The sequence below is a fragment of the Athene cunicularia genome (genome assembly GCF_003259725.1).
Source record: "Athene cunicularia isolate RWA chromosome 8 unlocalized genomic scaffold, athCun1 chr8_part1, whole genome shotgun sequence".
Lineage (NCBI taxonomy): Eukaryota > Metazoa > Chordata > Aves > Strigiformes > Strigidae > Athene > Athene cunicularia.
Genome location: NW_020799109.1, coordinates 30381684 through 30388056, shown reverse-complemented (window position 1 = coordinate 30388056; position 6373 = coordinate 30381684).

The following is a 6373-nucleotide window of genomic DNA, read 5'->3' as shown; positions in this document are numbered from 1 at the left end:
GTCAGACATCCGCCTGGCTGGGGCCTGCGGCTCGGAGGACGCGCCGGCCCTGAGCAGACCCGCCCCCCGGAAACCCCTCTGCGGTTTGCCTGTGCGGAAGGTCAGGTTCCCCCAATACCTCCCAGTCTCATCCGTGGTCAGCGAAGGACTTGGCGGACGCCGCTAGAGCAGATGTGGCTGTTTCCCTGCGCCCTCCAGTTTCCTTCCTCTCCCGGATCCTTGCTTTGGGCTGGGGGGAGGATCCCGCGCGGCTGCGAAGCCTGATGCCCCTCTAACAATGTAGTCACGCGTGGGAACAGCACGGTGGGCTGGCTCACTACTTGCAGCTTAGCTAAGGTCATTGTCCGCTTGGGAAAAATAAGGTGCGTATTGTTCAGCAGAAATGCTGACTGCAGTTGTCAAAGCCCTGGGTTTAACCATGTTTAAAGGACGTCTGTCTTCAGAGCCTTTCTGGATACAGATGTGTATAAGCAGCACAGCTGTTTGGTTTACGCTAGCTGAGGCCCTGGTCCCACAACATACGTATGTTCTTTGGGGTCTGAGCAAACAGAGAAAGCTAAAATGCAGATTCTAGTCTTGCAGTGAACTCCATGGGAATAGATCCCACTTGGTACTTATTACAGAACAGGGCATTAGCACTGTGGTCTTCCTTTAATTTAAAAATGACTCTGTGGGCCCCTTTATGTCCTAGATCTGACCTACATAGTTGCAACAAGGTTTGTCTCTATTTGCAGTACAAAATCTCAGGAGGGTGAGGTGGATTTTGTTTGCTCACACATGAACAAGTTGGCAGTTTAATTCTGATACCAAAATCTCTTGTCCTCTGGTTTGTTATCCACTGTCTCTCTTCTTGGGAGAGGGGAAAATTGTCTGAAGTTGTCTTATAGCGGAGACAGGCTGTTTGTTGATAAATGTCAGATAGGCATATGGACCCTGGTTATATTTTTGGTGCCCATTTTATGTATGAGCTGAATAAACATAAGAACATCAAGTTGAGAAGGAAAACTGCAGGATCTTCTTACTGCTTTGGTTTCACTTCCAAGTTGAACAAGGCTTCCTAAAACATTTCCAGCTTGTGTTATGCTTGTGTATTTGCCCACGATGATCTGGTGGAACTTCAGTACCTGGGATGGGGACAGGGGGGAGTTGTTCCCTTAGTAGGGGAGTTGTTTTCTGACCAGGTCCCAGCAGCCTGTGCTTCAGTACCCTCGGCTCCTGCCTGTGTCCCGTACCATTCCACTTTACAGTACTTTCAATTCCTTCCTTCTCATACAGCGTTTCCAGCTCCTTCCTTGTACCAGCTGTGTGCACACTGGTTGCCCAGATGGCCAAGGCAAACAGACAACTGTTGAGCTAACGCTGCAGCCTTTCCCTCAGCGCTCCCCAGCTGCCCATTTCCAATAAACATATAAACTCTGTCTTCAAAACATCTACTGTTTTCTCAGATGTTTGAAATAAGCCAATGGATCCAAAAGCTTACCAGTGAAAAGTGTGATTATATAAACTTTGTTTCCATAGGAAACCAGGCTTAAAAGAAAGTTGTTCTGTGAGGAGAATTAACGAAACCTGGTTTCCTGAGGACTTGTTTGCTACATCCTACCATAGTAGCTCCTGCCTGTCTCCTACCACTCTCAGGCCTCCAGTAGCTTCTCTCTCCCCAGGACTGTGCCCAGGTGCTGCTGGTGTTTGGATCTGCCCCATCTGTATATGTGCGGCCAGCCGAGTCCAGTGTTCCCGTTTGCTGAGTGGCCAGCAGGCTGCTGGGAAAGATTGAGGATATATACTGAGTTGTCCTGGGCTTCTTGAGGATTCTGTCCTCCATCTGACCAGCTCATGGATGTATTCCTATGACAAATTTGACAGAAATGTGGGTAATGGATTCTGAAGTTACTAAGGAATATTATGAGGTGAGGTGGACAGACATGGACAGAATTGCTTCGTTTCTCTCGGAAGATTTGACAATATATCAGGCAGTTACAGATTTTTACAGTTGCAGGCATAGACAATGTTGTGGTTAAAATGCTTGTAATCTTTCATGTTTGTCTACATCCTAGCTCTCAGCTAGATGCGGTTGCGCATGCAGAAGGTTTGAGCGTAGACTGTCACAAAGATTTTGCCAATAGATAGTGAGGCTTTTAACAGAAAAAAGAGTTGGAGAAATGACAGATAAGTAAACACACGTGAAGCCTTGTGCACTGGGTTACTACACTCATACACAGACTAGGCAGTGTGCGGAGAGTGGAAGTGACAGAATGAGTCTGAAAAATCTAAGCAAAGGTCTGTGGGAGCCTGCCTGTGAAAAAATAACAAGGCTTGCACAGAGAGGGAAAGCATGAACTACGGAGGAGTTGGCCAGAGAGAGGAGGATAGGAAGATTGATCTGGTGAGAGTGAGGTATGTTTTGGGAGGAGGAAAATGTCCTTACTGTACAGACTGTTTCTTCAAGGCATTTTTCAGGATGTACTGGAGAGCTTTTAAAGACCTTTTGATAGGAGATCCCAAAAGGTATAGTGTATTTAGGAGAAAACGTGTGTTTAGACAGGAATTAGAGCATACTTAACCATATTTATTTCAGATTGGCATCGCTTGAGCTCTGATTTTTTTTGTGTGTGCATTTGTGCTGACAAACTAAACCTTTGCCTGCCCTCAGACCTTATCTGTCATTTGGAGCATAACAAAATCCTTGCAAATGGTACACAAGTATTTTTGAGATAGTAGCTTTCTAGCTCTATGATACAAAAGTAAGGTTATAGCAGGTGGCATATCGTTGATCTTGTGACTCCAGTAAAAACTGTTTTCTGGGATGTGGTCCACTGCTACCTATGTAGGCTGCATATTATGGTAGCTGTGATTTTGCTGCTGTTTGTAACAGGCAAGTTTCTTACTGCTTTTTGAACTGAGAGTACAGTGGTATGATGTAGGCATTTAGTGCTAGTAGGCATGCTTTAGTTCAGGTGTTTGTGTGCACAGTGACCCCACTGTGATATTTAGAAGTCGTTGTTATTTGGATATTGACTTGGAAGACTTGTTACTTGCTGAGAATACAGACTTGGTGGTATGTAATGTGAGACAGGAATGTAAATAAAATTGATCAGGCAATAGCCCAAAGAAGTAGTGAAAAACAGTATTTCTTACGCAAACCTGCCAGTTGACTACACTATTAAAAAGCTTGTGTGGTTGTTTATTTCTATTTTCTTTTCCAGATTTATCAGGAGTATGGTAAAATGGTAGCAGGAGGATGAAGTTTTTCTGTACTTCTGTAAAACTGAGTTTGGGTGGTAAAGCAACAAAACTCTTTGGATTATGTCTTATGTTTAGTAATGGTAGCTGGAGATAATGCTAAGCAGAAGCTCAGGAAAAGAAGACAAAACAAAACACTTAAGAGTTACCTGACCTTGGTAAGAGATCAATGTGGTATTGTGGGACTGGAGGTACACAGAGATTACTCTGTCATTGTATCACATTAGCTCTGGTCAGACACTTCAAAACGTACTTGACTTCTGAAAACTTTATTTGGGCTTTTCCTTCTTGGATGCCTTCTGGCTTAAACAGCATCTGCTGTCATTTGTGTACCCTGTATTCTCACGACTTCTGTAGAAGCAAGCTGCTGCTCTGTCCTTTTACGTCTTTTTGTCAAGCGTGAAGACCTTTGTCTTGTCCTCTCACCCCTATCAGTTTCTGGAACTACTTCAGTTTTGGGTCTACTTCTGAAGTTACTCCTGGGTTTACTTGTTTCATTGTCCTAAACCCTTCTGCCTTTTGTTCCACAGAGTTTTGCTCAGAACTCATCCTGTTTTTACCTTTTTAAAACATTGGGGGGTTGTTATTATTTCATTTCTGTGGCCACCTTTCCCATCTCTGTCCTTGTTCCAGGACCAGCTTCACACTTCCTGAGCTTTCATAATCTTCTTTTTCAATTCGAGCCTTATCCGAAGACTTGTCCTTTTCTTCTTCAAATTACTTTCTTCCAAAACTGTAAATATTTTCTTACACACCTCAACGCCGTCTCTCTTGCCATCTTCAATTTAAAACAAAGTTTAAGTCCTCGCTCTCCACGGTAAACTTCTTCATGAAGGGATTAATTTTTGTTGGCTCACACAGCAAAGAGCATAATGTTGGCACCTGAGGAGCAATGTGCAGGCTCTGCAGCTAGCCTGTGAAATCGATTGCATAGCAACCTTCGGGGTGTTTTGTTGTTTGTTGGAGAAAAGCAGCTGATGATTCATTTCGTCAGATATCAGTAAAAAGTCAGAGTCAACTCACCTGCTTAAAGCTAGGCAAAATCAGGGAGTAATTGTATAACTTGAGGAGAAATGTTTGGTGAGGATTGGTTGTTTGCTGAAGGGAATTACTGAAATGTCTTATAGCAAATATTTAAAATTTTTTTTGTAAATTCTGTCTGCATTGTTGGCAATTTTCAGCCAAAATTAGTTTCAAAGCTGTCACAAAAGATAAACTAAGTAAATAACCTTTAATTTTAGTGGTGGCTCTAGTTATATTCTCCCTCCCATACCCCCAAGGAGAGTACCCCTAGAGAAACTCAGCATTCCTGAAAATCAGTGCCCGGCTTGAGCTCCAAAGGTGTGAAACATTCCTGTCCCATGCTTTGGTTGGCAGACACTGGGCTATGAGGCTTTCTTAAAATGTATGTGTACATGTATACATATCTCATAATAAGGAGTAATGGTTCTGAAATGAACTGTGTTCTTCTGTGTAACTTCTTATAAACTCTAGTGGATCTTAAAAAGTAATGAAAGCAGATCTTGGTAACAGCAATGTTCAAAATGAATTAGAATTACTAGTTTTAAGGAAGTGAAATCATGAAGTTACAATGAGAAGGTACAGTTACAGCCCCATTTGCTCTAGTTGCTTTCTTAGATTGAAGAATATTATTATTTAGAGCTCTCCTTCTGGGTGAGTCTGTATTTACAAGAATGAGGGCTTTCAGGTCAGGTGCATATTCCTTGTCTGTGCTACTCAGTCTTGCGCTTGCATTGTAATATTCAGATTAACATACTGTTGGGACAAATACAGCCTGCCCAAACAGAACTAAGGTGAACAATAATATGTTTTCATTTCTGTATAAACTGATTTCTTGTCTTTCGCTGTTAGCACAAGCACTTATTTTCCAGTAGATTGAAATCAATCATAAAATCATTTGAGGTGTAAAAGACCCTTGGGATCATCAAGTCCAACCATCAGCCCTGTTCTACAAAGTTCTCCCCTACACTATATCCCCCAACTTCTCATCTAAACCACCCTTAAACACATCCAGGGACGGTGACTCCACCCCCTCCCTGGGCAGCCTCTTCCACTCTGACCACTCTTTCTGTGAAAATTTTTTTCCTAATGTCCAGTCTAAACCTCCCCTGTTGCAGTTTAAAGCTGTTCCCTCTTGAATAGTTTTTCAGAATATGACTGGCTCTCACTCGGGCTGCCTTCCACACCTCACCCTCTTCTCTTGAGCTGCCTTCACACATACAGTGACAGCTGAGAGCAGCATTTTACCTGTTTCTGCTGTTCAGAAGCATCTAAAGTGCTTATCGTATTACATGCAGAAATGGTAACTCATCCTTTCTCACTGTAACTTGATATCAGGCCACTTCTTGGGGCACAAATTTCTGCTATTTTCACCAAGAAACAGGTACAGCACCACTTCCTTACCTCAGAAGGAAATTAAAGCCCTATTCTGTAGCAACTTTCCAAACAGCACAGAATACTTCAGACCCCTCAACCATCCCTTGTATGATCAGGGCCTCATTGATCAGGGTTTGCTGTCTCCAGAGACGACCATAATATTTTTTTATGGGTAGCTGACCACTTGAGTTCAGGGACAAGTTCACTGTACCCAAAACTCATTTGTCTCTCACTACCCCTTAGGTGGAGAGACAGGTTTTCACATACCTGCTATACAGATAAGATATTGTGAACAAAATATGTGAATCACTCTGAAGACAAATAACTTTTACTTTGTTTGTAAAGTTACGGTCACACTGTCATAAATCTGGGGCTATAGGCAATGTAACAGTGTTGGTTTTGCATCACTGAACTATTTTGGAAAGCTGGTTTGAAGGGAAAAAAGTAATGTGGGTTTTTTTTTTCAAATGCATCAATAATCTTCAATTTAATTTATATACCCACAGGTGTCAGCTACCTCCAAACCTTCTTAGTGCAGTGATATGGAAACATTTTTACTGAATATTACATAGTTAACAGGGGACCACAGTACTAGTTTGAAGCATCCCTGAGACTTGGTAGCCTTCTTTCACCCTACCCTCTACATTTCATGGGGTTTTTATGTTGCTGGAAGTGGTTGCTATTAACATTAAACTGCTTGTTCACAGTTCAGTTTTAACTCATTGTCATTAGGACA